Here is a 10,000-nt window from a genome sequence, read left to right as displayed (position 1 = left end):
TAATATAATATATTATAGTAATACAAATAAAATATAAATTGCCAAAAATATGATCTTTTATAGATCAAATATAAAATTTCGAACAAGCAAATCGAAATAATAATTGTAATAATAAATATATTATTGCATTAAATAAGAGATAAATAAATAAGCAAAAGCAAACAAATAACAAATTCGAACAAGCAAATCGAAATTATTAAATTTATTTAATATTATTATTATATTGTATATTAAATGCAATTAATTAATAAAACACTGTGTGTATATGGACCATAATATACACGCGTTGCGATATGTATTGTTCATCTCAGTTATGCGCATACATTGGATAATGCAACAACCTAAAATGTACAATGTTGTACCTGATTATTACAGGTTAATGTTTTATATAAATTTCAATATATATCGCTAAAAAAAAGTATTAATACCGTAAATGCCATTTAAAAAATACTTGATATATTATTGGTTATATGAAACTAAGACATTTCGCAGCATTCGTTTTAGGTATAAAAATCAATTTATTGAAGGAATTGATATATGCCAGTAAAATGGTGTATTTTTAATTTCTTTCAATAAAAACATATATGACAAAATTACCAAACCAATATATAAAACTCTAAGCGGTGGATCACTCGGCTCATGGGTCGATGAAGAACGCAGCAAACTGTGCGTCATCGTGTGAACTGCAGGACACATGAACATCGACATTTTGAACGCATATCGCAGTCCATGCTGTTATGTACTTTAATTAATTTTATAGTGCTGCTTGGACTACATATGGTTGAGGGTTGTAAGACTATGCTAATTAAGTTGTTTATATAAATTTTATAATGAAATTTTATAAGCATATGGTATATTATTGGATAATAATAATTTAATTATTATATTATTCATAATATTAACAAATATATGAAAAACATTATCTCACATTAGTAAATAATTTGAATGTGAAAAACGAAGAGAAATATTTTCTTTTTCAATCAAATAATACTGAGAAATGTCTAGCATAAAAAATTTATCTAGAATTGTCTCTTATTAAAGATTAGTAAATAGAAAGCCGTTGACAATATTATTATTCTTCGTTGATTCGTTAGACCAAACAAATGCCATACAAATATATAAAATATATAACGAATTTAATAAAATGTTTTATCATTATATATAAAGAATTAATTGCAAAAAAAGTTATACACAACCTCAACTCATATGGGACTACCCCCTGAATTTAAGCATATTAATTAGGGGAGGAAAAGAAACTAACCAGGATTTTCTTAGTAGCGGCGAGCGAAAAGAAATCAGTTCAGCACTAAGTCACTTTGTCTATATGGCAAATGTGAGATGCAGTGTATGGAGCGTCAATATTCTAGTATGAGAAATTAACGATTTAAGTCCTTCTTAAATGAGGCCATTTACCCATAGAGGGTGCCAGGCCCGTATAACGTTAATGATTACTAGATGATGTTTCCAAAGAGTCGTGTTGCTTGATAGTGCAGCACTAAGTGGGTGGTAAACTCCATCTAAAACTAAATATAACCATGAGACCGATAGTAAACAAGTACCGTGAGGGAAAGTTGAAAAGAACTCTGAATAGAGAGTTAAACAGTACGTGAAACTGCTTAGAGGTTAAGCCCGATGAACCTGAATATCCGTTATGGAAAATTCATCATTAAAATTGTAATATTTAAACAATATTATGATAATAGTGTGCATTTTTTCCATATAAGGACATTGTAATCTATTAGCATACAAAATTTATCATAAAATATAACTTATAGTTTATTCAAATTAATTTGCTTGCATTTTAACACAGAATAAATGTTATTAATTTGATAAAGTGCTGATAGATTTATATGAATACAGTGCGTTAATTTTCGGAATTATATAATGGCATAATTATCATTGATTTTTGTGTTTATTATATGCACTTGTATGATTAACAATGCGAAAGATTCAGGATACCTTCGGGACCCGTCTTGAAACACGGACCAAGGAGTCTAACATATGTGCAAGTTATTGGGATATAAACCTAATAGCGTAATTAACTTGACTAATAATGGGATTAGTTTTTTAACTATTTATAGCTAATTAACACAATCCCGGGGCGTTCTATATAGTTATGTATAATGATATTTATATTATTTATGCCTCTAACTGGAACGTACCTTGAGCATATATGCTGTGACCCGAAAGATGGTGAACTATACTTGATCAGGTTGAAGTCAGGGGAAACCCTGATGGAAGACCGAAACAGTTCTGACGTGCAAATCGATTGTCAGAATTGAGTATAGGGGCGAAAGACCAATCGAACCATCTAGTAGCTGGTTCCTTCCGAAGTTTCCCTCAGGATAGCTGGTGCATTTTAATGTTATATAAAATAATCTTATCTGGTAAAGCGAATGATTAGAGGCCTTAGGGTCGAAACGATCTTAACCTATTCTCAAACTTTAAATGGGTAAGAACCTTAACTTTCTTGATATGAAGTTCAAGGTTATGATATAATGTGCCCAGTGGGCCACTTTTGGTAAGCAGAACTGGCGCTGTGGGATGAACCAAACGTAATGTTACGGTGCCCAAATTAACAACTCATGCAGATACCATGAAAGGCGTTGGTTGCTTAAAACAGCAGGACGGTGATCATGGAAGTCGAAATCCGCTAAGGAGTGTGTAACAACTCACCTGCCGAAGCAACTAGCCCTTAAAATGGATGGCGCTTAAGTTGTATACCTATACATTACCGCTAAAGTAGATGATTTATATTACTTGTGATATAAATTTTGAAACTTTAGTGAGTAGGAAGGTACAATGGTATGCGTAGAAGTGTTTGGCGTAAGCCTGCATGGAGCTGCCATTGGTACAGATCTTGGTGGTAGTAGCAAATAATCGAATGAGACCTTGGAGGACTGAAGTGGAGAAGGGTTTCGTGTGAACAGTGGTTGATCACGAGTTAGTCGGTCCTAAGTTCAAGGCGAAAGCCGAAAAATTTCAAGTAAAACACAAATGCCATACAAATATAATTATATTATATAAATCAAGCTAATTAATATACTTGAATAATTTTGAACGAAAGGGAATACGGTTCCAATTCCGTAACCTGTTGAGTATCCGTTTGTTATTAAATATGGGCCTCGTGCTCATCCTGGCAACAGGAACGACCATAAAGAAGCCGTCGAGAGATATCGGAAGAGTTTTCTTTTCTGTTTTATAGCCGTACTACCATGGAAGTCTTTCGCAGAGAGATATGGTAGATGGGCTAGAAGAGCATGACATATACTGTTGTGTCGATATTTTCTCCTCGGACCTTGAAAATTTATGGTGGGGACACGCAAACTTCTCAACAGGCCGTACCAATATCCGCAGCTGGTCTCCAAGGTGAAGAGTCTCTAGTCGATAGAATAATGTAGGTAAGGGAAGTCGGCAAATTAGATCCGTAACTTCGGGATAAGGATTGGCTCTGAAGATTGAGATAGTCGGGCTTGATTGGGAAACAATAACATGGTTTATGTGCTCGTTCTGGGTAAATAGAGTGTCTGGCATTTATGTTGGTCACTTGTTCCCCGGATAGTTTAGTTACGTAGCCAATTGTGGAACTTTCTTGCTAAAATTTTTAAGAATACTAATTGGGTTAAACCAATTAGTTCTTATTAATTATAACGATTATCAATTAACAATCAATTCAGAACTGGCACGGACTTGGGGAATCCGACTGTCTAATTAAAACAAAGCATTGTGATGGCCCTAGCGGGTGTTGACACAATGTGATTTCTGCCCAGTGCTCTGAATGTCAAAGTGAAGAAATTCAAGTAAGCGCGGGTCAACGGCGGGAGTAACTATGACTCTCTTAAGGTAGCCAAATGCCTCGTCATCTAATTAGTGACGCGCATGAATGGATTAACGAGATTCCTACTGTCCCTATCTACACCACAGTCGGTGTTTGGTTGCTCGCGAGAACAGACGTGTTTTTCCGTACGCTCCGCGAGTAAAGTGCATTTAGGCAGTAAAACAACAGGTACATTGTTGAAAATAGTGCGAAAATCCGTGTTTCGTGCTTGCGAACACAGTGCGTGTGTTTTCCGTTTGAAATTCTGCGGAAATCGGGCGATATTCGCGTTTTTCTTTTTGGAAATTTTCCATTAAGACACGTGTGTCGCGAGAGAGGCGCTCTCTCGAGAGAGGCGTTTGCCTAATTTAGGCACATTTTGTCGCCCACAGCTGTGCGGTTTGTGTCTCCGCTGAACTTGGATCAGCTGATCAGCTGACCGAGCTTTTGAGAACCAGCTGATAGGAAGGGGTAAGTCTCGAATATCAAAGAGCTTACTTAGTAAGGCCGATAACCGGCAGATGGCGCCACCAAAAATGGTGGTCGACGAGTCCGGGAGCGAAAGTGCGAGCAGCCGTGGAAGCAGCTCGGGCAGAGGCGCGCCAGAGGCAAGCGCAACAAAAGCGCCGCTGAGGGAGGCTCGAGGTGCAAAGTGTTGGCCTTGGATGCAACCGCCGCTGCCCTGCCGACGCCTTTGCCGCTGCCCCCGCCGCTGCCCCCGCCGCTGACGCTGCCGCAGTCGCAGCCGCTGCCGCTGCCGCAGCCGCTGCCGCTGCCCGCCGCCGCTGCCCCCGCCGCTGCCCCCGCCGACGCTGCCGCAGTCGCAGCCGCTGCTGATGGAGGGACCTTCGTCGTGCCAGCCAGCATAGAGAAATCCTTCTCGGACAGGGAATGGAGGGGAAACGGAGCCGTTGCTGCCGAGATGGGCGACATCCGTGCGGATATCCTGAGGATGTCCCACGTAGCGAGCCCTACCGTGAGCATTAAGACGCAGTTGTTGGCAAACCGCTACGAGGAGGTCGTCGGAGCCCTGCTGATCCGCATCGGAGTGCTGGAGGATCGCTTGAAGAGGCAGACACCGGTCGCCTCGGCCGCCTCATATGCAGCCACCGCTGCTAGAGGCGCGCACCTAGTCGCCTCACCTGCTGCCCCTGTTGCCCCCCTTGCCCCCGTACCCGCACCGCGGAAGATTCGGGAGACATGGTCGGCTGTCGTTGCGTGCGACGACCCGGCCCTGTCAGGCAGGCAAATCGCTGAGAAGATCCGCAAGGAGGTAGCGCCCGCTCTGGGCGTACGAGTACACGAGGTGCGTGAGCTGAAGCGGGGCGGCGCGATCATTCGCACGCCTTCGCAGGCGGAGATGACGAAGGTCGTCGCCTCCGCAAAGTTCGCCGAGGTGGGCCTGAAGGTGTCGAGGAACACCGCTGCGAAGCCGCGTGTTACGGTCCAGGATGTGGACACCTCCGTGGGACCGGACGAGTTTATGATGGAGCTCAGGGAGAAGAACTTCGAAGAGATGAGCCTCAAGGAGTTCCAGAAGCGGTTGTCCTGGCGACCAAGCCCTGGTCAGCTGCTGACGGTGCCACAATCAATGTGACGCTGGAGGTAGACGACCAGGCGCTGGCCGTTCTCGAGGGCGGGAGAGTATACATTAAGTGGTTTTCCTACCGCTGCCGCTCTCAGGTGCGAACCTACGCGTGCCACCGATGCCTTGGCTTTGACCACAAGGTCAATGAGTGTCGGTACGCCCGAGAGAAGCAGGTCTGCCGCCAGTGCGGACAGAACGACCACGTCGCGGCGAAGTGCAGAAATGCGGTGGACTGCCGCAACTGCCGTCACAAGGGTATGCCCTCGGGGCATTATATGCTTTCGGGTGGCTGCCCGATATACGGCGCGCTGCTAGCCAGGGTGCAAGCTAGACATTGATAATGTTTAGCTTCATCCAAGCGAATTGTGGTCGAGGCCGTTGCGCTGTCATCGAGCTTGCCAAGCAGATGAGAGATGCTGGCCACCTGTTCGCACTAGTCCAGGAGCCCTACGTGGACGCTGGCAAGCGACTCACTGGACTGCCTGGAGGAATGAGGATATTCGCCGATAGGAGGAAGAAAGCTGCCATCATCGTGGACGACCCATCTGCCATCTGCATGCCCATCGAGGCTTTGACGACGGACTACGGAGTGTGCGTGAGTGTCACAGGAAGATATGGCACAATCTTTCTGGCCTCCGTATACTGCCAGCATCTAGCTGCTCTGGAGCCCTACACTGACTACCTGGATACGGTTCTGCTATTAGCTAGCAGAACACCGACAATCCTCGGACTTGATGCTAACGCAGTCTCCCCTATGTGGTTCAGCAAATCCCCAGACAACTCTGGAGACCGCCTGAACCGCGAACGGGGACAGCTCATGAACGAGTGGATAATCGCAAGCGGTGCCAGTGTACTGAATACGGCCAGCCAGGTGTTCACGTTCGATAATCACCGCTCTAGAAGTGATATCGACGTGACCTTCGCCAACGAAGCGGCGCGAGTATGGGCAACCTACGATTGGAGAGTTGACTTCTGGGAGCTGAGTGACCACAACATTATCACTGTTGAGGTTACTCCAGATCCGAGCAGTACCGTTGAGAGCCTAGCTCCGGTACCGCAATGGAAGCTCTCCAATGCAAGTTGGCGAAGATTCAGTGTAGAGTTAAGGAGTGCAGCACAGAGTCTCGAGGAACTGGAGGAATCGCCGTTGGACGACCATGTGTCTGCCCTTCGCTCCATCGTACACGATGTGTGCGACAGGGTGATAGGGCGCAGGATACCTGCAGCGAGGGGAAACGTAATATGGTGGAATCCTGAGCTGAGTACCAAGCGCCAAGAGAGGTCGGAGACTGAGGCGTAGGCTGCAGGCAGCTCGCCGGAGTGGCACCGACGATGCTGAGCAACTTGCCGCTGGACTGAGATTTGCCTCAGGCCAGTACAAGAAGCTTATCTTGACGACAAAGGAGCAAAACTGGCGGGACTTCGTGGGACGGCACAAGGATGATCCATGGGGGCACGTATACCGAATATGCCGAGGCCGGAAGAAGACAGCCGATCTCGGATGTCTCCGGTCGAACGGCGCGCTTTCCGTAACTTGGCACGACTGCGCAAGTGTGCTCCTCCGCAACTTTTTCCCTGTTGCGGAGTCGACGACACGAGAAGACATACCCCCTGGTGCCCCACCGATCCTCGAAGCCTTCGAGGTGGCAACCAGCGTCGCGAGGCTGAGAAGCCGGCGATCGCCGGGTATGGATGGCATCACGGGCGGTATTGTCAAGGAGGTATGGCGTGCCATCCCTCAGCACCTGACGAAGCTGTACTCTCGGTGCATCTCGGAAGGATACTTTCCGGCCGAGTGGAAGCACCCGAGAGTGATACCGCTGGTAAAGGGGCCAGATAAGGACAGGAGCGATCCTGCCTCTTATCGCGGCATATGCCTTTTGCCAGTGTTCGGAAAGGCGCTTGAGGGAATCATGGTGAATCGGCTGAAGGATGTGCTACCGGATGGCTGCAGATGGCAATTCGGATTCAGGCCTGGACGCTGCGTGGAGGATGCGTGGATGCACGCCAAAAACACCGTCGCCAACAGTCGCGAGAGGAGGGTCCTTGGAATCTTTGTCGATTTCAAGGGAGCCTTCGACAACGTGGAGTGGAGTGCGGTGCTGGATCGGCTTGTCGACGTAGGCTGTCGAGAAATCGACTTGTGGAAAAGCTATTTTTCCGGCCGTAGCGCAAGCATCATCAGCAGGTATGAAGCAGCCACAGTTGCGGTTACACGGGGCTGCCCGCAAGGGTCCGTCAGTGGTCCATTTATTTGGAATTTACTGATGGATGTGCTGCTTCAGCGCTTGGAGCCACATTGTGCTCTGAGCGCGTTTGCAGATGATCTTCTGCTTTTCGTCGACGGGAATTCCCGTGCCGATCTGGAGCGGAAGGGCGAGCAGTTGATGGACATCGTGGGAGCCTGGGGAGCTGAGGTTGGAGTGAGTGTGTCAACCAGCAAGACGGCAATAATGTTGCTGAAAGGACAGCTTTCACGCACGAGGAGACCGACGGTACGGTTTGCTGGAGCAAGCCTGCCTTACGTCACCAAATGCCGGTACCTTGGCATCTTAGTCGGCGAGCGGTTGAGTTTTCTCCCGCATATCTCTGCTCTCAGAGATCGGCTGGCTGGAGTTGCCGGAGGACTAGCGCGGGTGCTTCGAGTCGATTGGGGGCTCAGCTCCCGTGCTAAGAGGACGATTTACAGCGGACTCATGGTCCCCTGTGCACTCTTTGGTGCCTCGGTCTGGTACAAGGCGGCGAGTAGGGGCAAGTCCCTTAAACTCCTCACCTCGTGCCAGAGGTCCATCCTTTTAGGATGCCTACCGGTATGCCGCACAGTGTCCACGGTGGCACTGCAGGTGCTTGCTGGTGCTCCTCCAATGGATCTGGATGCTCACAGGATCGCCGTGAAGTTCAAGCTGAGGAAGGATGTCCCCCTGGATGAGAGCGACTGCTCCACGGACAGGACCTGTCCGTGTTGGACTGGAAAGCTAAGATGGCGCTGCTAGACGAACGTCTGCTAAATGAGTGGCAACTCAGATGGGATCGCGCGGAACACGGCTCCGTGACTCGCGAGTTTTTCCCAGAGGCAGCGTTCGTCTACAGAGGAAAGACTTTGTCTTTACCCTCAAAGCCGGATTCTTGCTGACAGGACACGGGTCGATGAACGCATTTCTGCAAAGCAGGACCCTCAGCACCACGACCGCATGCTCATGTGGCGTGGCAAGAGAGGACTGGCGCACATACTGTGTGAATGCCGCCTGTACAACGATTTGCGGGACCTGGATGCCCTTGGAGTCGTTCGAGACCAGGGAAGATGGATCGTCGCGGGAGTAGTCGAGACCCCAGAACGGATGCGTACTCCTAGGAGGTTTTGCCGATGCTGCTTCTCGAGGCGAAGGATGGATGCGACGAGGAGGAACCACAGGCGCCGGGACGTTAGTCCCACACCTCTTTGCCGTGTGGTAGCGGCGAAGAATACTGCCACAGCATGCCATAGCTTGTCGTAGGAGGCGACTAATATGGCAATGTTGCCCAATCCGAGCTTGTCGAGCTGAAGGGGTGAGGCTCACCGAGCCTGTAATTTCGGTACCAGGGTTGAGCAGCTCCAAGGCTGCTCATTGAGGTTGGCCCCTTGTGGGGAGTATCGTGGTCGGCTGTGGTTGACACCTATATCGCGGGTAGAGTCCTCGGGCTCGACGTGGAGTTGCGTTATACAACTCGGGTGCTGTGACCCACAGAACAGTAGAGATTTTAGATAGATCTCGCCCCTACGCAAGGGGAGTGCTTGCCCGACAAGTAAGTACTCGAATTGCTACTGGGGTGGATGCTATTACATAGCTATAGCTTCTAGTCCGGGGCGTTGTCTGGCGCTTAACCTAGACCCGTGCATTATATACTCACTTGTGGGTATATTAGAATGCCGTGGTTGTAATCCTTCATTGTGGAACACGCCACGTAAAATAAATTCGGAGGGATCCGAGACACACCTTACCTATCTACTATCTAGCGAAACCACAGCCAAGGGAACGGGCTTGGAATAATTAGCGGGGAAAGAAGACCCTTTTGAGCTTGACTCTAATCTGGCAGTGTAAGGAGACATAAGAGGTGTAGAATAAGTGGGAGATATTAGACTTCGGTTTGGTATCGCCAATGAAATACCACTACTCTTATTGTTTCCTTACTTACTTGATTAAATGGAACGTGTATCATTTCCTAGCCATTATACGGATATATTTATTATATCTTATGGTTATTGGGTTTTTGATGCAAGCTTCTTGATCAAAGTATCACGAGTTTGTTATATAATCGCAAACAATTCTTTAATAAAACGGTGCATTTATGTATTTTGATTTGAAAATTTGGTATAACTCAATTATTCAGGTATGATCCAATTCAAGGACATTGCCAGGTAGGGAGTTTGACTGGGGCGGTACATTCTCTCAAATAGTAACGGAGGTGTACCCAAGGCCAGCTCAGTGCGGACAGAACCACACATAGAGCAAAAGGGCAAATGCTGAATTGATCTCGGTGTTCAGTACACACAGGGACAGCAAAGCTCGGCCTATCGACCTTTTGGTTTAAAGAGTTTTTAACAAGAGGTGTCAGAA

General features: G+C 47.1%; 1 non-coding gene and 1 pseudogene across 1 annotated transcript; both read left to right on the top strand.

The window, feature by feature from the left end:
• The first annotated feature begins 612 nt into the window (after positions 1–612).
• LOC119559322 lies at positions 613–791 on the top strand. The gene has a single exon (XR_005220724.1). It is a non-coding gene; the product is annotated as a 5.8S ribosomal RNA (ribosomal RNA).
• Positions 792–1,192: 401 nt separating this feature from the next.
• LOC119559336 lies at positions 1,193–3,978 on the top strand (annotated as a pseudogene).
• Positions 3,979–10,000: the final 6,022 nt, after the last annotated feature.

Source organism: Drosophila subpulchrella, unplaced genomic scaffold, assembly GCF_014743375.2.
Source record: "Drosophila subpulchrella strain 33 F10 #4 breed RU33 unplaced genomic scaffold, RU_Dsub_v1.1 Primary Assembly Seq204, whole genome shotgun sequence".
NCBI lineage: Eukaryota > Metazoa > Arthropoda > Insecta > Diptera > Drosophilidae > Drosophila > Drosophila subpulchrella.
The sequence above is the reverse complement of the archived record's forward strand: the minus strand, read 5'-3'. Positions and strand labels throughout refer to the sequence as shown.